At 40.1% G+C, this 23,017-nt stretch overlaps 1 protein-coding gene across 1 annotated transcript in view; it reads left to right on the top strand.

The window, feature by feature from the left end:
- Positions 1-23,017, top strand: part of POLA1 (DNA polymerase alpha 1, catalytic subunit) — a 308,279-nt gene that overhangs the window by 165,684 nt on the left and 119,578 nt on the right. The window lies entirely within an intron of this gene.

Below are 23,017 nucleotides of genomic sequence, written 5' to 3'. Positions count from 1 at the left end.
TTTTTGTGGTATGTGGGCCTCTCACTGTCGTGGCCTCTCCCGTTGTGGAGCACAGGCTCCGGACGAGCAGGCTCAACGGCCACGGCTCACGGGCCCAGCCGCTCCACGGCATGTGGGATCCTCCCAGACCGGGGCACGAACCCGTATCCCCTGCATCGGCAGGCGGACTCTCAACCACTGCGCCACCAGGGAAGCCCCTTCACTATGATTTTTAAACAGAGGTATTGCTGGCCCTGCATCTAGAAAAATTAACAGTTAACAGCTAGTCAGTGCTATGCATATGATAACATTGATTAGTTGCTAGGACCAGAAATAGGTGATTGAATTCCTTAGAAATTTGCTATTGGTTTTACAGTCTCAGAATTTTCCTGACATAAGCTTTCTGAGGACAGGACCTGTGCTTTCTTCGGTGTCTCATCTGTGATCTCTGCTCCAGCCGTTTGCTCTCAATAGTGTATGCATTTTAATGTTTAGTAATATACTTTCTTGTTTTTTCTTTAAATTCTTTTTCGCACTGCTATCATATTGGCAGAAGGTTTATTAGTGGTTCACAAGATTCTCAGGCTAACACAAGACTCCACATTAATTTAAGGTCATGAAAGCATTAATATAGCCCTTTGTTACCCTGTCTTTATTTTATGTCACTGATTACTGTTGGTTTCAATATATGCCCATCTCCAAGTTCATAGCCTTAATTTGTTTTCTCCCCAAACCAAGTGTCAGGCAAAGAGGCATTGACCAGAAATATTTTTATTAAGATGCAAAATCACATCGTGCAGAAACGTACTCTCATTGTCCTGACACAAGAATCTCACTCTTACTACACAAGGTGGCAGAGGGTGGATGCCTAGCTGTTCTTCCTCTCATACTCCTGCTCTCTCCCTGTATTTTTCCCATTTCTTTTTCAGTATATTAATTGTGGTATAAGTCACATTTTAAAAATCTCTTTTGGACCCACTTTTATGAGGAATTCCAAAAATAATGTCCAGTGTTACTTGCCTCATGATGCAGAGACTTTCTTATGCTCACGTGTGTGAGCACCTAGTAAAGAAGGGAGCATTTGACCAGCGATACTGAGTCCCTCTAGAAGACAGCACACATCCAGGAAGTGGAGTGGGATGTTTTGTGGTATATGAAAAATCCACGTTAATTTTGTTTTTTCACCTTTGCCAAAAAAAACAGAAAATGATGCTTGTTAAGTTTGGAATGGATATGCATTCCTTAAAAACAAAATTAATAATAACCACCAAACATAATGTTGTTAAGCCAGAAGTTGAATCTGAGGGCAGGACCTTAAAAGTGCAGGGAGGGCAGGGTGAAGTATTGGTTAATATATTTGCTCCACCAAAATACACACCCACTCAGCATCACAGGCACCAGAATCCATGGTGTCCAACAATGCTTGAAGGAGGACCATTTCTTTAGGAATACACAGAGCTCAATTAGTAAATAAATCTAATAATTAAAGATGAAGCAGCCTCTCACTACATCGCCGCCCCCATCCCCACCCCTACCCGCATAATTTACATATAGAGCCACTCTTACTTCCATTGCCTTTTGCTTTTCAAATGTAGCAGTACTTGATGACAGCTATCATGTGCTGGCGGATCTGAGCGTTTTAGAGCCATGCAGTGATGTTCAGTAACTCTTATCTTGTTCAGCTGCAAATATTCGGTGTTCAATAACCCTCATAAATTTCTCATTTCTTAACCTGTGGTGATATGGGCTGATAGTTTTTAGGTTGTAGGTTGCAATATGCAGTAGTCTCACAGGTACATTAGTTCAAATAGTTTAAACTCTAAGCACCAGTGGAATTATTGTTTATTTCCTTGCCTCTGCATTTATATTTAGAACATTTAAAAAGAATAAATTGGGTTTCTTTTTTGTAAAGACTCTTAACAGCATAATTATAAGTGGTACAAAAGGCATGCAAAGAAGCAGTAGATATCTATCCCCCCCATTCAGTGTCCCAGGCAGTGCAATCCACGCTGCCCAGCGGTGCCTGGAGAAGGATCATTTCTTTAGGAATCCATGGAACTCATCTTAAATCTTGTTAAGACAAAACAAAATAATTCGTATTTCTTTTTGCTCCCCACCATTTGATAGGGAAGTTTAGCATAAATGAACACCACGGAGACCAGTTGCTTTTTTTAAATGCTGTATTCTAATACCAGGGCCCATTGATGGAGGATTGGTGTGTTTTTATTAGCGAGTGGCTGTTTTTTCTTAAGTATGAATATCCACCAAGCTGATTTGCAGTCAGGTATAACATTTTACTGCAACACCATGGTGTGTTCTACAGAAAAACTAAGAAGTAGAATCTTACTATAAGTAAATGTATTATTGTACAAATCTAAGGGAATAACAGGTCAAATCTAGTCCCCTAAAACGTGCCAGCTACGTGTTCTACACAAACAGCGTTAACATGGTATGAATATTAGTTGTTATAAAGGAGTTCCAGTATGTTGTAGAACTTAGAGTTTGTCTAAGTATAGACCACAAGCCATATATCAACAAATTAAACTTGAACTGTTTCAAAAAAAAAAAAAAAAAGTTCCAATAAGCAAATTGGATCAGGTACACCCTTATGTGCCACCTGACTTTTAACCTTCATAGAATAACCAACGTTCCTTGTACTCTCTATATTTATCACAACACCTCTTTATCTTTTATTTTGTTTAATCTTAACCTTATGGCATGGACCCTATTTGGGGAGTCGCAGAACTAGAGCGTGAGCTTGAGGAACTAGGAGGGAACCCACACCAAATTCTCAGGTGCCCTGACCACAGGGAACACTGACCTCAGATCTTTCTGCAGGGTCTGAGCTCGGGCCATAGCCTGTCTCTTGCCCATGTCATTCCCCGCATGTGCATATTTTCCTCCTCTGAGAGCTTTTTGTCAGAGGTGGAGGCTGTCGTAGCCACTGCCCTTGCCTGTTCTTTCCTCCTGTTCGGAAAGCTTAGCACTTACTTTTATCAGTTTTCAGAGCAGCCCCTTCTAGCCTCGCGATAGACTGTGAGGTTTTGTACTCGAACACCTGGTCAGAGTTCTTTTTAGTCATCTAGCTGTTTAGTAACTTCTCGAAGCCAACGTTTCGTAGCTTATAAGACAACGATAGTGATAGTACCTGGCACATCAGGTCATAAGAAAGACTACATGGGATGATGCATCTCCAGTGCTTAGTGCCTCAAGAGCACCCACTGTTAACGTTCATTATTCTCTTCTGAGGTAACAGTGGATGACGTGGCTTGGTTGGGTTCCTCCACGTGCTCCGCCCCCGCCCGCTCCCGCCCTGAGAGTCAGCCGTAGGCTGGGGCCTCGCTGCCCCGTCTTTCCGAGGCGTCCATCTGGAAGCTTCCGTTGTCTCGCCCCGTTGTCTCGCCACTCTCCCCCCCCGCCCCCCCAAGTCAGAACGATACCACTACGCGCTGCCCTTGCTCCTGGCCCTCCCTGCACTTTGCCAGCATGGGAGTTTCCTTTTCAGTGTTGGTGAATGTGGCCCCAAAGTCAGCTTTAGGAAGGGACACTGATAAGGGCAGCTTGAGGAAGTGGCTAAAAGCAAGGAAAGGACACTAGGTTATTAAGTCCTCCAAGGCCCAGCACCCAGTATTGTACCTAACCTGGTCGTTGCTCAGTAAAAAGTTATTGAACGAGTCATGCTATTCTGAGAGACTGGAGCTATCAAGTGACTTACCCGGGTTACAAGTAGCAGCATCAGGACTGTGACCATCCTTGGGGACCCTAGTCCAGATTTCTGCTCATCACATACGGTAAGACAGCCGTTGATGAGTAACAAGTTGCACGCCGTCCTCACTGCAGTCCCTCTTTCAGTAGGATGCCTCCAGAGCCCTTGCGTGAGCCTCACAAGCTAAGCCAGGCCACAGGGCTGGCAGGGACATGAGTCCAGAAAGCCAGTTACAGCTGCCCAGCCAAGGACCAGCGCGGCCACTGAAGGGGCGCCTGGGCTTTCGGCAGCTTCTGATACGGTTCGCCTCCTCTGAAGGGAAAATTGGAGGTTTTTTTAAATGCTCAGGAAATGCCATAGGAGTTGTCAAATATCTGAAAACAAGTGGGTAAAAACAGAAAACTGCTTGTGCCGAAACAGTAGAATTCCTTTTTCAGATTGATTTCTGTAACCTTGGGTCTTTAGGAAACATTCAACCTCAGGTGTAACTCCAGTCATCTAGAGGGTACTGTCTTGTAGTAGAGTAAGACCCTGAACCAGAGCAAATTCCATTTAACCTTTCAAAAGTGAGATTCTCACACCGTTGACCTTCTTGACTTCAAGGAGCAAAACTGAGCTCTCCGTCCTCTGCTGCACAGGTAAAACGAGAGAGGGGAGGGGAGCGCCCCAGGCAATTTGTGTCTCTCAAACTTGGCTTGCTTAGAAAGTATACGTTATGGTTCACACGTGGAAATTGGCCCTTTGCAGATAGTTACAGATACGAATTTCCAGATTGTTCTGTCTAGCTTACTCTCATGTTAAATGGAACAACTATATTTCTGTTCAAGAGGGATATAGTTCAGCTGCCTTTCCATGGTACCATAGAAAAATTCTCAAAGCCTGGATTCCAAATACTACTAATGAACATTAGAGCACCAGTATTTTCTAATTGGTGGGTGTTGGTTTGTTTTGGGCTTGGTGTGCGTCAGGTATGGCTTTACCATATGCTCATACCGATACCTACGATGTGTTGGTCTTAGCTGGGTTTTGAAAAGCAGTGTGTAACTTTCCTGGTTCAAAACTCATTTGACCCTTGGTACTCCCTCAGAAATATTTTTGGTTTCTACCATGTTCCAGCATATGATAACTCTTCTGTTAGAGTTTTGTGACGTACATTATGCAGCTTGTTTCCAGAAGATCCGTAGCCTCATTCACGCTGCACAGGTGCTCAGGCTCCTTGGCTGTTGGAGAAGCTCTTCGTGTTGCTGGGAACCTAGGTGATTTGCTAGCTCGGCTCTCAGGAGCCTGTGTAGCCAGCCTTCAGTCTCCATCCACCAGCAAAGAATGTTTAAGAATCATGGCAGGAAAAAACCCATACTGCCCAGGATTTATGTCTATATGTATACTAAAGATTTAGAAACCATGTGGATGAAGTCACAGATAATCTTTTGAGGATAATTTCTTTCAACTGCAGCTTTTCATCTAGTCACGCTCCAGAGCCACTCCTTTCAGGAACTGATCAGCAAAGAAAGACCAAAGGAGAGTGAGTAGTCTAGTACCAAGAAAGACCTGATTAGGGCTTCCCTGGTGGCGCAGTGGTTAAGAACCTGCCTGCCAATGCAGGGGACACGGGTTCGATCCCTGGTCCGGGAAGATCCCACATGCCACGGAGCAACTAAGCCCTTGCACCACAACTACTGAGCCTATGCTCTAGAGCCCGTGGTGCTCTGAAACAAGAGAAGCCATGACATTGAGAAACCCGCGTACCACAACGAAGAGTAGCCCCCGCTTGCCGCAACTAGAGAAAGCCTGTGCACAGCAACAAAGACTCAGCACAGCCCCGAAGTTAATTAATTAATTAATTAAAAAGAAAAGAACGACCTGATTAAATTTTCACAGCATAATGGCTTCTCATGCTGATGAGTGTATACATGTTATATAGCACAGTGGTTCTCAAACCTTTCGTTCTGTGGGACCCTGCACACTCTTAAATTTACTGAGAATGGCAGAGTTTCTGCTTATGTGGGTTATATTTATTTATTTATTTTAACATGTTTATTGGATATAATTGCTTTACAATGCTGTGTTAGCTTCTGCTTTATAACAAAGTGAATCAGCTATATATATACATATATCCCCATATCTCTTCCCTCTTGCATCTCCCTCCCTCCTTATCCCACCCCTCTAGGTGGTCACAAAGCACCGAGCTGATCTCCCTGTGCTACGCGGCTGCTTCCCACTAGCTAGCTATTTTATGTTTGGTAGTGTATATATGTCCATGCCACTCTCTTACTTTGTCCCAGCTTACCCTTCCCCCTCCCCATGTCCTCGAGTCCATTATCTGGTAGGTCTGCGTCTTTATTCCCGTCCTGCCCCTAGGTTATAAATTAAAACTGAGACGTCTACAAACTATTAACCCACTTATAAGCAACAGTAAGCCTATTAAATGACAAAATTTTTTAATGAAAAATAACTATCTTACAGAGCAAAATAATTTAGTAAGAATAGTGGTATTGTTTTAAATTTTTGCAAATCTCTTTGATGTCTGGCTTCAAAAACAGCTGGATTCTCATATCTGCTTCTGCATCCAATCTATTGTGATATGTTGTTGTGTTGTTTTGGTGGAAGTATATGAAGAAAATTTGGCTTCACACAGGTATGAAGCTGGAAAAGATAGTATTTTAATAGACTTTTCCATTAATATGGGTATTCTTTTTTGTTACTACACCAAACCTTGTAGCATGGTAGTTTCTTAAAGGTTATTTCCAATGTGGAATCTGAAACCATATCAATAAGCCTTTTGTACTGTGGTACATTAACATCCAGTATCTTAAATGGTATATAACATTGTATTTCTGTTTTCCAAATATTTGACAATGAGCGTATATTACTTTTACGGGGGATGGTGCTGATTACATTTTGAAATTTATATACAGTACAGTTCACTCTCTGGTGTACAGTTCACTCTCGTGTACAGTTCTATGAGTGTTTACAATTGCATGAGAGTCGTGTTACTGTTACCCCAATCAAGATACAAAACACATCTATCACCCACACCCCCTGTCCACAATTCCCTCGTGCTACTTCTTTCAGTTGCACTTTAAAAAAAAAAAAATTATTTATTTTTGGCTGCATTGGGTCTTCACTGCTGTGCACAGGCTTTCTCTAGTTACGGCGAGCAGGGGCTACTCTTTGTTGCAGTGTGTGGGATTCTCATTGCGGTGGCTTCTCTTGCTGCGGAGCAAAGACTCTAGGTGTGCGGGCTCGGTAGTTGTGGCTCGCAGGCTTAGTTGCTCCACGACATGTGGAATCTTCTCGGACCAGGGCTTGAACCCGTGTCCCCTGCATTGGCAGGCGGATTCTTAACCACTGGGCCACCAGGGAAGTCCTCAGTTGCACTTTTAAAATAAGTTCATTCAAAAGGCTAACCTCACATCATATGCTGAGTCCTACCACTTTTGCTTATGAAGTGTCATGTTTTCCATCCATGGCATAATCTTCCATCTGGGACCCACCCCTCACCTCCTTACAGAATATGCTGCCTCCGTTCTCAAAGATGTGCAGAATGAAACTTTGTAATATATGTGTTTCTTTGCTTAGCTAGGAGTGGGTAGGTACTTGATCTGTGAATATAAAATTAAATTCTAAGGGCAACTCCCTCAGAAACAACACTGAAGAAAAATTCTAACATATCCGTTGGAACTTCCATCAGCAGAGAAATTTTAGATCTGAGGATTTGAGAAAGAAAATTAGGTTGTATCTTCAACTCAGGTACTTTCATTCAATGGGTCATGAAGACAAAACCCCAGTAGCATGAGCAGTGGGTCCAGCACTCAAGTAATTATATCCCCTACTCCAGCTTCCTAGAAATGAAACCTAGATATTGAGCCACTTAAAAGGAAGACTTAATTTTCCTATATTCAAATGTGCATCCATTTTAACCTACCCATGTCTATAGCAGTTTGCCGTTTTACAAATTCTAGCACACGTATAGATTTATATAACTACCACCACATTCAGGATGCAGAATAGTTATATCGCCCCAAAAAACTTCCTCTTGCTATCCCTTTATAATCACACATTCCTTCCCACCACTAACTCTATCTGTCATGGATGGATCAGTAATGGATCTGTTCTCCTCACTCTATTACTGTCTTTCCAAGAATGTCGTAGAAATGGAATCACCTAGTACACAGCCTTTGGGACTGTCTTCCTTCATGTAGGTTGTTCCTTTTATTACAGAATATTATTCCAGTGTATGGCTATATCAGTTTCTTTGATCCAGTTACCCACTGGAAAGTGTTTGGCCAGTTTTTAGCAATTATGAATTCAGCTTATATAAACATTCGTGTATAGGATTTTGTGTGAGCATAACTTTTCATTCTTATAGGTTAAATAGCCAGGAGTAGAATTGCTGGCTCATATGTTAAGTGTATTTTTACCCTTTTAAAGACATTGCCAAAGTATTTTTCAGAGTAACAGCACCATTTTTCATTACCACTAGCAGCATATGAGAGTTCCAGTTTCTGGGCACCCTCATAAGCTCTTGGTATCGTTGGTGTTTTTTATTTTAGGCATTCTAATAGGTGTGGGCAATATCTCATCATGGTTTTAACTTGCATTTCCCTGATGGTTAGTGTATTTATCTCTGCCATCCTTATATCATTTTTGGTGAAGTGTCCAAATTTTCCCCCATTTTAAAATTTGCATTATTTTCTTACTGTTGAGTTTTGAGTTCTTATGCATTATTTTCTTACTGTTGAGTTTTGAGTTCTTATATATTTTAGGTACAGGTCCTTTGTTGGATATGTGATTTGCAAATATTTCCTCCCATTCTGTAGCTTGTACTTTTATTCTCTTAATGCTGTGTTTCACAGAACAAACTTAAAATTTTTTTTATTTTATAGATCTTGCTTTTGGTCTAATATCTAAGAATTCAAATTTTAGGTCTAGATCTACGATCCATCTTGAGTTAATTTTTGTGTAAGGTATGAGGGTTAGGACAAGGTTCATTTTTTTGTGGGGGGAGGGTCTATGTAAATCCAATTGTCCTAACACCACTTACTGAAAAGACTGTTCTTACACCTTTGAATTGCTTCTGTACCCTTGTCAAAAACCATTTGAGCATACCTGTGTGGGTCTATTTCTGGACCCTCTGTTCTCTCTCATTGATCTCTGTGTTTAGCCCTTTGCCAACATCACAGTCTGGATTACTGTAGCTTTATAGTAAGTCTTATGTAATGTGATTCCTCCGTTATATTTTTTAATAGAATGTTTTAGCTATTCTAGTTCTTTTGCCTTTCCATATAAATTTGAGTCACCTTGTCTATCAACAAAAAAAGTCTTGCTGGGATTTCTGTTGGAATTATATTAAATGTATATGTTACTTTGAGGACAGTTTTAAAAATCTTTTTAGTATTATTATTATTATTATTAATTATTATTTGGCTGCGTTGGGTCTTTGTTGCTGTGCACAGGCTTACTCTAGTTGCGGCGAGTGGGGGCTACTCTTTCATTGTGGTGCATGGGCTTCTCTTCGCAGTGGCTTCTCTTGTTGCAGAGCACGGGCTCTAGGCACACGGGCTTCGGTAGTTGTGACGCACGGGCTTAATTGCTCCGCAGCATGTGGGATCTTCCCAGACCAGGGCTCGAACCCACGTCCCCTGTATTGGCAGGCAGATTCTTTTTTTAAATTTTATTTATTTTTTTTTGCGGTACGCGGGCCTCTCACTGTTGTGGCCTCTCCCGTTGCGGAGCACAGGCTCCGGACGCGCAGGCTCAGCGGCCATGGCTCACGGGCTCAGCCGCTCTGCGGAATGTGGGACCTTCCCGGACCGGGGCACGAACCCGTGCGCCCTGCATCGGCAGGCGGACTCTCAACCACTGCGGGCAGGCAGATTCTTAACCAAACGCCACCAGGGAAGTCCCCTTTGAGGACAGTTGACATCTTTACTATGTTGAGTCTTCCAGTCTGTGAACACGGAATGTCTCTTCACTTATTTGGGTCTTCTTATTTTTTCATTAGCATTTTGTAGTTTTCAGCATAAAAATCCTATATGTGTTTTTTTTTTAGATTTATACCTAAAGGAGTTCATTTGGGAAAAGTTTTTGTTTGTTCTTTTTTTGCTTTTTTGTTTTTGTTTGTTCGTTTTGCGATACGCGGGCCTCTCACTGTTGTGGCCTCTCCCGCTGCGGAGCACAGGCCCCAGACACGGAGGCTCATTGGCCACGGCTCATGGGCCCAGCTGCTCCGTGGCACGTGGGATCCTCCAGCACCAGGGCACAAACCCATGTCCCCCGCATCAGCAGGCGGACTCTCAACCACTGCGCCACCAGGGAAGCCCTGCTTTTTTAGTTTTGGTTTCCAATTCTACTCCCTAGTATATAGCCTTACAGCTATAGAAATGTTTTTTGAAATTTCTATAGTTCAGAGAATTAAAGGTGAGTCAGTTGGTTCTCAAAAGAACACTGAGGACCCATGAAACATTAAAAATAACCTGCATAAATACATAGTTAATATGCAGCCTTTAACATTTATTTTACAAATCCGTATTTATTGGACCAAATATTTGGCCACATAATAGTGTTGAGTTTTTAAAAAACACCAGCTTATGTAGTGTAGTGTCACTTATGTAAAATTTTTGTATGTGTGTATGCTTAAAGAAATTTCTAGAAGGATTTTACCATAGGTCAGAAACCATATCTGAGTGGTGAAAAGTTTAGGTGAATTTTATTTTTTCCATATTGCTTTTCTCTCTTTGAATATTTCATAATAGGGATTGTTTTTATCAAAATAGTGAAGCTGCTTAAAAGGGAAAGGAAAAATAAAACTGCATTTTATTTTATTTTATTTTTTTTTTTTTTGCGGTATGTGGGCCTCTCACTGTTGCGGCCTCTCCCATTGTGGAGCACAGGCTCCGGATGAGCAGGCTCAGCGGCCATAGCTCACGGGCCCAGCCGCTCCACGGCATGTGGGATCTTCCCAGACCGGGACACGAACCCGTATCCCCTGCATCGGCAGGCGGACTCTCAACCACTGCACCACCAGGGAAGCCCAAAACTGCATTTTAATATGGTCCTTACCAGTAAATAAGGGATAGTATAGACTCAAGTCCTATTTGAGAATTAAGTCCTTGCATCCTAGAAATATTGATGTTGCCCCAGCCATTTTAAGATTCTAAAATTTCATACTGAAAACCAAAGGAACATTTTGAGACAGATGGAACATTCTAAGAATGCTGCATTAAAATTTTTTTTTCACCACAGCATTTCTTTTTTATCGTACGCCTGTCTTTGTATCAAGCAGACAGTGGATCGCAACCTTGGCTGCACATTACAGTCACCTGGAGGGGATTTTGTGTGTGTGTGTGTGTTTTTTTAAAGGTTTATCTGAACCAGGTCTTTCTTTTTTTATTATTATTATTATTTATTTTATTTTTGGCCGCGTTGGGTCTTCGTTGCTGTGCGCGGGCTTTCTCTAGTTGCAGTGAGCGGGGCTGCTCTTCGTTGTGGTGTGCAGGCTTCTCATTGCGGTGGCTTCTCTTGTGGCGGAGCATGGGCTCTAGGCGCACGGGCTTCAGTAATTGTGGCTCAGTAGTTGTGGTGCACGGGCTTAGTTGCTCTGCGGCATGTGGTATCTTCCCGGTATTGAACCCGTGTCCCCTACATTGGCAGGCGGATTCGTAGCCACTGCGCCACCAGGGAAGCCCACCTGGATGGGTTTTAAAAAGAGTGTCTGATGGGTCAGCCCACCCTGGCACATTAGGTTAGAATTTCTGAGGGTAGGCAAGGGCCCTAGTGTTTTTAAAAATTCCCTCTGTGATTACTGAACTTTTCAAAAAACACATGTTGATGAATTCTAATGTAATGTATGAGGACCACTAAGTATTTTAAATGTGATTTCTATATATGACCTCTATGGTTATTATTATATATATGATTTCTATATATTCATATAGTTCTATATATGAAGTTATGAGAATAAAAGGTATATATGCTTTCACACGTGTATCAAGTTAAATATGTACTTCAAAAGGAGAAGGGGGAAGAGCCACACACATTGTTTTATGGAAAGCTCGTTAATTTGCATTTCAGGTGAACGGTAGAAGATTATTAATGGGCTCTTCCAGTGGAGCGCAGTGCCAAAAACAGAATGCTTGCAATTGCTTGTGTTATAATCAGTATTCAATATATTATGGTATACATTTATAAACTAATTGTTAAGCTTTTAAACTTGGCATATAGAATTACTTTTAAATGTAATTTTATTTTCTTTCACTCTTTCCTCATTTTTCAATAAAATCATACATTTGATAAATCTAATTTTCCTTAAAAAAATGAGAAGGGAATTAAATTTCTAAAACAAAATGAGTTCTAATGTGACAAAAATTAATTGTATGAAAGTAAAAAGCCCATAGCACCTTTAATACTATGGGGGTTTTTTTGGTTCTGTTGGGTCTTCATTGCTGTTCACGGGCTTTCTCTAGTTGTGGCGAGCAGGAGCTACTCTTCGTTGTGGTGTGTGGGCTTCTCATTGCTGTGGCTTCTCTTGTCACAGAGCATGGGCTCTAGGTGCACGGGCTTCAGTAGTTGTGGCTCGCGGGCTCTAGAGCGCAGGCTCAGTAGTTGTGACGCACAGGCTTAGTTGCTCCGCGGCATGTGGGATCTTCCCGGACCAGGGCTTGAACCTGTGTCCCCTGCATTGGCAGGCAGATTCTTAACCACTTGCCACCAGGGAAGCCCCCATAGCATCTCTAATATTTCCACATTTTTGGTGAGAATTTGCCATACTTGTTAAGTCTTCAGGTGTATCGCTGACACTTGACAAATGGCAGATAATTAGCATTGCTCAACCTTGTCTCTTCTCTGGTGTGGATATGATTGTACAAACCTAGGCTGAGGAATATTTGTGTATAGAAATGTCATCTTCCCTGTATCTCTTCTAGGAGACCTCCTGTATAATGATTTAATGACATCATCTGATCCTGCATATGCCAAGGAATTATGTTCTTTACAACATTTTAAAGTGGTTCTGAGATCTGCAGTTTTGTCACCACCCTCTCAATCTTTACTGTGACTCACCACAGTCTCTTTCTGAGTAGCTTCACCCTCCCTTCTGTAGGAAGTGCATAGTTTTGCCTAGGCCTTGCACTGTATGGGCAGGGTCCAAAAGTCAACATGGCCAGGGGAGATGTTGGTCAAAGGGTACAAAGTTGCAGTTACATAGGATGAATAAGTCTAGAGATCTAATGTGTACAGTATGACAGCTATAGTTAATAATACCGTATTGAACACTGGAAATTTTCTGAGAGTAGATTCCAGGTGCTCTCATCACACACACACACACAAAAAATAGTAGTAGTAACTACATGAGGAGAAGATAATGTTAAGTAGCTTGACTTTTGTAATCATTTCACTATGTATATCAAGTCATCACGTTGAGCACCTTAAATATATACAATTCTTATTTTAAAAAATAAAATTACAATAAAATAAATGGGACAGTCCCTAGGCTGCATTTCCCAGTGTTCCTCACAGGAATCAGATAATAGGAATGGGATTCTGCAGCCCCCTCAGTGTGCAGCAATTCGAATGAAAATAGACTGTCCATCTTTTGAAATGTTTTGGGCTTTTTCTTGCAAACTGGTTTACTTAGCTCCCTGTCTTTAGGGCTGTCAGGACCTTCCTCCCTAAACAGTTTTTTCATGATCTCACCTACTAAAAGTATTAAATGTCCCTTGAAGAAAGAGACAAGTGATTTGCAAAGGAGAGGATTCCATTATGGTAATAGACATTGTATATTACACAGTGCATTGCAATTTTCAAAGCATTTTCACAACCTTTCCTAATGTGTTCCTGGCAGTAATCTTGTGAGGTACATAGAGCGATACCCTCCAGCACATCCTAACCTAGGATGATAGAAGCCCTCAAGTTGCCCATGTTGGATGTCATGGTGTTTGTATTTCTCTTAATGTCACGTTGCCTTTTCCTCCATTCTCACAGATTTAATTCGCTTCTTGGTCCTCTTAGCTTTCTTTTTTCGTTTTTTCCTTTTTTTGTGGCTGCGTTGGGTCTTCGTTGCTGTGCACGGGCTTTCTCTAGTTGTGGCGAGTGGGGGCTACTCTTTGTTGCGGTGCACAGGCTTCTCATTGTGGTGGCTTCTCTTGTTGCGGATCACGGGCTCTGGGCATGCGGGCTCAGTAGGTGTGGCGCACGGGCTTAGTTGCTTGGCTGCGTGTGGGTTCTTCCCGGATCAGGGATAGAACCCATGTCCCCTGCATTGGCAGGCAGATTCTTAACCACTGTGCCACCAGGGAAGTACCATCTTAGCTTTCTAATTGATCTTCCTGTCTTGGCCTATTCCCTTATCAGCCCACTGTCCACACTGTTCACAGGATTACCTTTCCCAAAATAGGGTTAATGATGTTACCTTGCATTTTAAAAACCTTCAGAGGATTCTCATTTCTTACAGATTGAAATTCACATTCCTTAGCGTGGCGCTAGTCCCCAGGCTAGTCTTGCCACCTTCTTCTCCATCCTTACTGCCCACCGTAGGTTATCTGCGTGCTGGTATTGGTATTCCTCAAAGTTCCCACGTGCTTTTTTCCCTCCCTGCCTTCACTCCTGCCATCTTCTCTGCCTGGAATCCCCTGCCCGCACTCACATGGCCCCAACTTGCGAAATTCTCCTTATGCCTTCAGCGGCACAGTCTCTGGAAAGCTTTCCTTCCTCAACTCTACAGGCAGAATGTCCTCTCTCCTGTGTGTCCATAACCCCTGAACACAACGTGGGACGGCATCTATCGGCAAACAGCTCTCTCCTGCACAGACGGCAGGCTCCTGGTGAATGCAAGCTGCACTGTTGAGTGCCTTATTTCGCTTCATGTCCCCGGAGTAGAGCAGAGCTCCAGGGACATGGCAAACACAGGACTTGTTTATTTGAGTGAGGGAGTGATTTTTAGAACCTTCAGAAAGGCTGTGGGTGGTATTTAATGGAAGAGCCAATTAATTCCTATTTTTTATTATTAATGACTCCACACTCAGTGGACAGTATTTTCTGGAATGTCAGCTTCAGTCTCTCTCACAATGTAAATTTCAGTCACCTTAGGAATCTTAAGAAGTTGTGTGTGTGTGTGTGTGTGTGTGTGTGTGTGTTACAAAGATGTGGTTTTGATCTTTTCTTTTATCTAATAGCACTCCTACCTGTCCCGCAGACCATGGCCAGGAAACTGGCTTGTTAGTGGTAGGGCTGGTTTTGAAACTCCTCTTGGCGTAAGCTCTCTTAACACTGGCAGTCACAGCTTTTTCCTGTTAACAGCATAGCTAAATACCCAGACATACAGCTTTGAGAAGCCCTTAGCGCCCTGTGTGTGCTTAGGTGTTTGTCTCTTTTTGTGTGCTCTTCCTTAGCCCTGGTATACACAAATGTGCTCTTGCAGAAGAGTAATGGGGCCCAGTTGGCTTTTGCCTCCTGTTGGAGAGTTGTTCTATTTATTGGTCATCATATGCTCAGTGGTGCTGGTGGCACATTAGGGAAAATCAGGAGAGGTGAGAAAGTGGCTGATAATAGGATGTGAAATCTAGACTTCTGTAGGGGGCCTCAGAAAAGCTCATCATATCCAAGTTTAACAGATAACTTGAATTTGTGATATAGAATTAAATATTTTTGGACAGCAGTGATGCAGTATATCAATTCCATTCTAAAGTTGGTAGTAAAAGCAACTCTGTGGGAATAAGCTAGAGCAAGGGAATGGACACGAGTTCAGATGACTTTTTTTGTCAGACCATCGCCACCAGCTCATAGAACAGCTGTACTTTGTTTTGCTACTTTCCTCCCTTTTTTTTCTTAAGCAAGTAGAGTGCAGTGCAATTTGCAACAATTGGAACCTTCCAAAAGACAACCAACCAAACAGATAACAAACCAAAAAGAAGAGAATCACCCAAGGCACACACTGGGTAGCAGCTCTGTCTGAGCAGCGTCAGACTCCTAGGGCAGCAGTACCCCCCACCTCCCATTCAAAATCCCCTGGACACCCCCTCGTTGTTTCCATTGAAGCCAAGAGTCTGGCAAATAGCTTTTGTGTTTGGCTTTAAAATCAATGTTGTTTTATCATATTAAACTGCCAAGACCATGTCTTCTTGACACGAGACCCCTGAAATGCCTATTACATACAATGCCATGGACTCAGCAGACAGTTTTATGTGAAATCACACACACTAGAAGCATCTAAATTCCCCTTTCTCTGTTTATAAACATGTGGATTGTAAGAACAACTCAGTTTTCTAAACTAATGCTTTACCTGGTTCTTTGGTGATCTTTTAGGTGATTTCAGGCCATCACCACAGAAGTTAATGTCTGATATCCATCAAGACATCTGTTTTATACAAAGAAAAGATGGAATGTTAGGAGGAAACAAACTAGGTTTTGGTAATGGTAAAAAAAAAAGAATCAGATATATGTTTCGGAAGTTTGGGGAACCGTTTTCTTTGTTAAATTTGTAAGTAAAGCCCTTAGGATGTCTCTCTGTTGCCAATCCAGAAAATGTGCTTCAAGCCAAATTTTGAGCTGCATAAACATTAATATAATGTTTGTGAAAGCAGGTTATAAGCTTTGTCAGCTGTGGTGCTAAATGTCCATTGTAAAGATTATACAAAATGTATAGTTGCATCTTCATGTATACTTTTATAAAATTAGGTTTATTATCTAAGAGTTTTTTTTTAAATCTCATAATGTTGGTTATATATACACACACATTTTTTTTAGAAATCAGGAATCACTCCTTTTCTTCTAAAGTAGACAATCAAAATAAGCAGTTTGAAGAGATGGATTTAAGACAGCAAAATTGTATCTTCAGCTGTGTAAAAGAAGTATGGTACCTTAGACCAGAAAACGTGTATTAGCGGTGGTTTGATTAGTGACTGCAAAAGCAAAATAAATACCGTAGTGTAAAATACAGTTCCACATGACGGCGTGTTTGGCTAGTACCGAACATAAGAATTTAGGGAGCAGTTAGCACTAAGATATGTTCTGTTTCTTTGCATGAAAATACATTAATAATGAAATCTTAGAGTTCCTTTGTTTCTCATTGATTGCTAGTTAGCAAGAGGTTTGATCAGGTTTTGTTGTTGACGTTTGTTTTCTACGGGGAGGGAGGAGTGTTTGTCATAAACCTATCTCCACAAAAGTTGTCTTGTTTCTCCTCTTCAAAACTTCCACTGCCTCTACAGTCTTTGCAGAATAAAGGTGCATTATTATTTATTTTGGATGTGGAAGGTAGGTTGATCAGAACATCACTTTTTAATGTAAAATTACAGTGTAATGTGCTAAATGATAATAAACTTACTTGCACAGGGGTATTTTCTTCATTCTGTTCATCTTTAAAAAGTCTCTACGTTCACAAAAGAAGATAACTGTTAAAGACCCTAGATTGCAAAAGCAGTGCCACTTCTTCTGAGAGCTTTGGGGCAATCCTCTGATGTGTAATTGCTTTTACATCAGTCACAAGAGAGAGACAAGAATGTGCTTTCCTTGAACTTAACAGTTTGGGCAATTTTCTATAATCCAGTAAATACAAATTGTAGCTTGATTATTCATCTACGTCTGTCAGGCAAATTTTAATGGATGAATGAATGAGTCAAATCTATGCATGGAAATATACAAATGTGCAAAATATGGGTCTAATTACCAGGCTGCTGAATTTACACAAGGTCAGGTAAACAAGGCACCAGTGTAATGATTATTAATTGTTAATAATGCCTTTGGGAAAACATTCACATTTTCCTTCTGAATACCTAACCGTTTGTCTTTCTAGTGATTTTAAACTCTGAAAATTTTAGCTGGTCTAAAAACACAAAAACATTTTTGCCCTATTTTTATCCTTTCCCTATAATTGCCTTCTAATTCTTTTAGAAAAACGAGTAAAATATAATATGTTTTTCAGGACCCTGTTGAAGATCACAGTTTAATATGATGGTGAGAGAATTAAGGGGGGTGGGGGGTAACACTCTCACAGCAGAATGAAATAGCTGCTGTCTTTTGTCTTCATTGAAGGGATGAGCATGCCCCGCCACCCTCCACCCTCTTTTCAAACGTAATCGACATTCTAAAACACAAAACCAAGGTGGTATTAAAGGGAAGGAAATCAAAGCAGGCTTTTTTTCCCCTCTATTTACCATAGTAAGTCAACATTTGACTCTGTCTTGATATTCTATAAAATGAATGTTGGAAAAAGAATAATAGCAATGAGTAGTTTCCCATCGAATGCCCAGGGGCCGAAATAATTGAGGTAGTACTTGCCGAGGTTTTTCTTAGTTCAGTAACTCTTGATCACTGTGCAGTTTTGTAGCAGTGCTATCATTAAGGGCTCTCCATGTCTGGAAGGACACCACCCCCTCTCCCAGCTTTAATCCAAAAGTCATAAATTGTAGAACTAACATGTCGTCTGCAGCTCACCCAGACGAAAACACTGCATCTTGAGAAGTCTTATCTTTTTGCCACTGTGCTTTGAAAATCTTTTGAAGATTTTGCATTAATGGTACTACTGCAGTCTCTTGCTGGGCTGTCTTCTTATCCTCACAAGCTCTACATTCACAAGTTTTTTCCCATGGCTAATCTAAACGTTCTTCCCTCTGTTCTAGGCCTTACTGCCTGCTTCACACCCGTGTTGAACATCAGACGAATACAGCCACCTTCCTTTGTGCTTTTTTTTTTGAAATTTAGTACTTGTAAATATCACTCATATCTCTGTTAAATTTCTTTAAACTCTGTAATTGATGACTCAGTCTCATTTCTTCAACATTTTCAGCTGTCATTTTTTGTTTTTCGGGACCTCTATTGTTTAATCATGGGTGCCCTTTTTGGGTTAGATTATTCTGTCTGTAAGCCAAAGGGATTTGGACTGTTTTTTGACCTTAGCTCTGTAGGTAGCATCCTATCCTCTTTTATAATCTACTCTAGAATATAACAGGCACAATTTACACACACTCATGGGTGCTGGAGTAGCTTAATTAAATCTCTATAGAATCATACCCAAACTCTGTATTCTGGCATTTAAGACATTATATAATCCAACCTTCCCTCTCCACATACCCTCTCATCCGATGACACCATCAAGTCCCCATTCCTCCGGACAGGCCTTCTTGTTTTCTCACAACTGCCTGGATTGTTCTTGCCCACATGCCATCTCTATCTGTTTAAATTCTTCTCAACCTTCATGACCCAAACCCATCTCAGTTCCAGGAAGCATTCCTTCACATTACAACTGTGGAAGGTTTTTTCTCCTCTGTGTTCCTAGAGAACTTTAAATGTATAACTTCTCTCCTGCAGTTTCTTTCATACAGTCTACTGTAGTTACATTGTTTCATTTGGCAAATAATTTTGTTTGCTATAAGCTTTTAGATTTCTAGATAGTGGGAGAAATAAGACTAGTTTTTTTTTGGCCACACCACAGCTTGCAGGGTCTTAGTTTCCTGACCAGGGATCGAACCCGGGCCCTCGGCAGTGAAAGCGCTGAGTCCTAACCACTGGACAACTAGGGAATTCCCAAGACTAGTAGTTTTTGAGCTCTCTAATACTTTGCTAAACATCTTTTACATACGTGGTATCATTTAATTCTGGTAGCAACCCTGTGAAGGTAGGTGATATTTTTTTCTGCTTTTACAGATAAGGAAGCTGAATATTGTAATCAGACACTCAGCCAGTGTTAGAAGGATAATACATTGTAGAGCTGGGATTTTAACTTGGGCCGCTGATTCAAAGTTCATATATTCTTTTCAGAAAGCCTTCTTCACATAAGAGTGTGACAGTTTGCATCCTGCTCTATCAAGTTACTAGAAAATTCAAAGAACAAAGTAGGTGTTCAGTAAATGATTGAATTTATCACTATGGAAGTCCTATTGCTTCAGCTGCTAATGGTCATGTGAATTGCCAATAAAATAGCCAAAGCCTTAGTAAGGGCCCTCTGTACCCTGAGAGATGGCTGACACATGAAAGGTTTGGCAGTTGTACTCCCACATAAGACTGTTTACTTGAGACATTCTTTTTTTTGTTGTTTGTTTGTCTGCTTTTAAGCTTTCCTCTTGTTGATCCCTACATTCACTGGTATTGTTAAATGTCACGCTTCTCATTTACTATTTGCATTTCATTTTAAGAAAGTAAATCTCATTGTTAGTGGCATGAATAATTTATGCTTCTGTCAAGGAACTATTAAAACACTAGAGGTTGAAAAATATGCACATTCTAAAGTTTGTATAAAAACTAAGAACTGTTTTTGCCTCACCCTGAGTGTTTACTCCAGCAGTAAACCTGGGTGCTTACTAAAAAAGCCATGATGGTCTTACTGACTTTAATTTAGGACTCCGTGCCAAGTTGTAATTATGGTTATAGGTAAGGAAAATTTGGCATTTTATCTTTCATAGAAAATAGGCCTTTGTAACTTTGGGGGAGCTGTTTATATTTGTATTTAAAGCAGGGAATTTTTTTTTTCTGAGGTATATTTATTCTTGAAGAATTTGTAGTTACAAGGATTAGGAGAGAAGATTGCCCAACCGAAGAATAAAAAATTTGATTTGATGGACACAGGCAACGTGACTGAGCTTTGGGGTGACAAAAATATGATGTTTCAGGTATCTGAGGTTTCGTCTTATCAACTTCTGTGCATATTGATAAGTTCAGCCTATTTTGGAAACAGTTACTAATGCCATAATGCATTTTCCCATATATTCCATCTGAAGTTTTTACTATTATTGATTGATGATTCAATTGAGAAATGTGTTTAGAACCCTGCATTCTGTGGTAATCATAGAAGTCAGTGGGAAGACAAGAAAATTGTATTGAAAGAAATTGTGTGCGTGTGTGTTTTGTGTTCCAGCATAGATTATCTCTGCCAAAATAATAGCTGTCATTTTCTTCTTGTTATATTAGTGGCCTGTAGCTTACCACTATCCCTTTTGCCTTAGTTTTGCTTCTGACCACTGGCTATTACCCTCAGTAAAAAGACCTTTTTAATTGAATGTCCAAATTTGCATGATTCTTGTCCTAATACCATCATAATTTTGATCCATTTCAAATTAGAGAGCCCTAAGTTGTGACCTCTCACCTCAACACGAGAGCCCTTTAACATTCAGGGACTTTGAAACTTCACTTCTGTTTAGAATTTCATATCATGCCCATCATGGAGGGAAGAGATGGAAAATGTATACGCTGAGCCTATAGGACTACCTGCAGTGCTTATTAATTCTTTATGGATCATTTGAAATGTTTCTAGTTTATTTAAGCTTTGCTGCTTGTATCAGATTGTTCCTACGAAAAAAAAGTGATCATGCTTTGAATTTTTAAAAATGATCTCACTTTCAAGCAGAAGCACTTTTATGCTCCATTAAAGTTGAATTTGCCAAACTCTTACATCGCATTAACACAAGCTTTACTGGATAGATAAACGTGTTGTTCAAAGACTGACTTGAACTTTACCAAACTGCATATTAAGATTTTTATCTTTATACTTTTTATTTCTTAAATTATTTTAAAATAGACTAGTAAAATAGACTAGATTTGCCCAAAAGTACTGCTTTAATGACAAAATAATTTTTCCATTTGATTTAAAATATTAATATAGATTATGAGCTAATTTGAATATGAAGCTAAAATAAAATATTTTGAGCTCTTAAGTAAAATTTTTTTTTATTTGTTTCATATATCGTTAATATCTCAATAAACTGTTTTGATTTTGTTTCTTGAAATTTGTGTATTTAATCATTTTGACATTTCTGATTTTTACTCAAGTCTGTCATGTATCCAGTGTTTTTTTTTTTTTTTTTGGAAATTTTAGTAGGTTTGCCAACAAAATGACTCATTTCCCCCCTTTCCAATTAATGGGTTTTTAAAAATATGCACAGGACATCCTCCAGTTTGTTTTTATTTATTTCATGAAGTTTTTAGCTTGGAAATAATCTTCGAATGAGTATACTTTTGACCTAGAGTTACTTAGAAAATTCTAGTCTCATTTGTACCATGGCTTCCTGGCTCCCAAACACCGTTTTAAGAACTTGGTCTTTCCTTTATGTCTCCTTGGCCTTGAGGTTTTAATTTAATGTGTTTGTTCTTCAGAAAGAATGTAAGCTAGTTTTCTACTTGAAATGACTTTCTGTATTTTTTTAAATACATGAAACGTTTACAAAGTATGAGGTTTTATTTTATCCAAAAATTATTCATGCATGCTTTTCTTAAAGAGCTAATTTACATTAACATGTATAGTGACGTTGAAAAAATATATTTTAATGGTAATGAAAATAAAATTTAATATCGACCTAAATCTTTTTCAGGTCTCATAGATTCCACATTTTTAGCTGTTGAGTCACTGGGGTTCTTAAAAAGAAGGAAAATGCATTTTCAGGAAATTTCTTTTTTAAGGTAAACAACAAATTGTACACACAGAGGGAAAGGAGAACCTTTTATATGCCTCGTGGAGGGAAATTTCCAAACTCTTAGATGAAATATTTAGTAAGTTATAATGTTACAGCTCACTGTTTCTGAGAGATTGATGGTAACTTTTTTGTAATAACTGTATTAACTTTGACTTCTAATGCAAAAATCTGCACTCAATTCATTTTCACTAATTCACTTTATTCTTGTCTCCTAGTGTTCCCATGACCTTTCAGAAATGTGCAGTTCATATTTTGTGCTCTACAAAAGCTGCCCCTTAGGTTGTATTGAATAACACAAAGTTGAATTATGAACATAATGGCAGTTCTCTGTGGCATTTCCAGTTCAAGCTTACTTTCAGTCTGTTAAATTCATAAGTGAAGTGTTTTTTAATGTCGTCCATGTTAGGGAAAAGGTTAAATAATGCTGGGCTTCTCTTCGTGGGCAAACAGGGAGAGTCATTTTGGTTGTTTAGTGGTAGGTTGTGTTCTCATATTTTCATTCCTCGGTCAGCATAGATGATGTTCCGGATTGTTTTGGAGCTTTCAGATAGGGCTTACATACTTCTCAAATATTTCATGAACTGCTCATGGTACAGTGGAACTGAAAATCTTCCAGGGGTTAACAACTTGAGACGTGGCATTACTTCCCACAGTTGTATACTTTGAGAAACCTTGAGAGGAAGGGGGTGTTGCAATGACTTGGAATTCTCTGAGAGCTCTGATTTCCAGCAGAAAAGCCTGGTGACACCCAGTGGATGATGGGAATTTTTTTAATTTTTATTGGAGTATAGTTGATTAGCAATATTGTGTTAGTTTCAGATGTACAGCAGAGTGATTCAATGATACATATACCTGTATCTATTCTTTTCCCATTTAGGTTATTGGCTTTTTTTTTTTTTTTTTTTTTTTTTTTTTTTTTTTTTTTTTTTTTTTT

The sequence above is a fragment of the Lipotes vexillifer genome, unplaced genomic scaffold (genome assembly GCF_000442215.2).
Source record: "Lipotes vexillifer unplaced genomic scaffold, Lipotes_vexillifer_v1.1 scaffold1086, whole genome shotgun sequence".
Taxonomy (NCBI): domain Eukaryota; kingdom Metazoa; phylum Chordata; class Mammalia; order Artiodactyla; family Lipotidae; genus Lipotes; species Lipotes vexillifer.
Note: the sequence above shows the minus strand (reverse complement) of the source record. Positions and strands in the feature narration are given on the sequence as shown.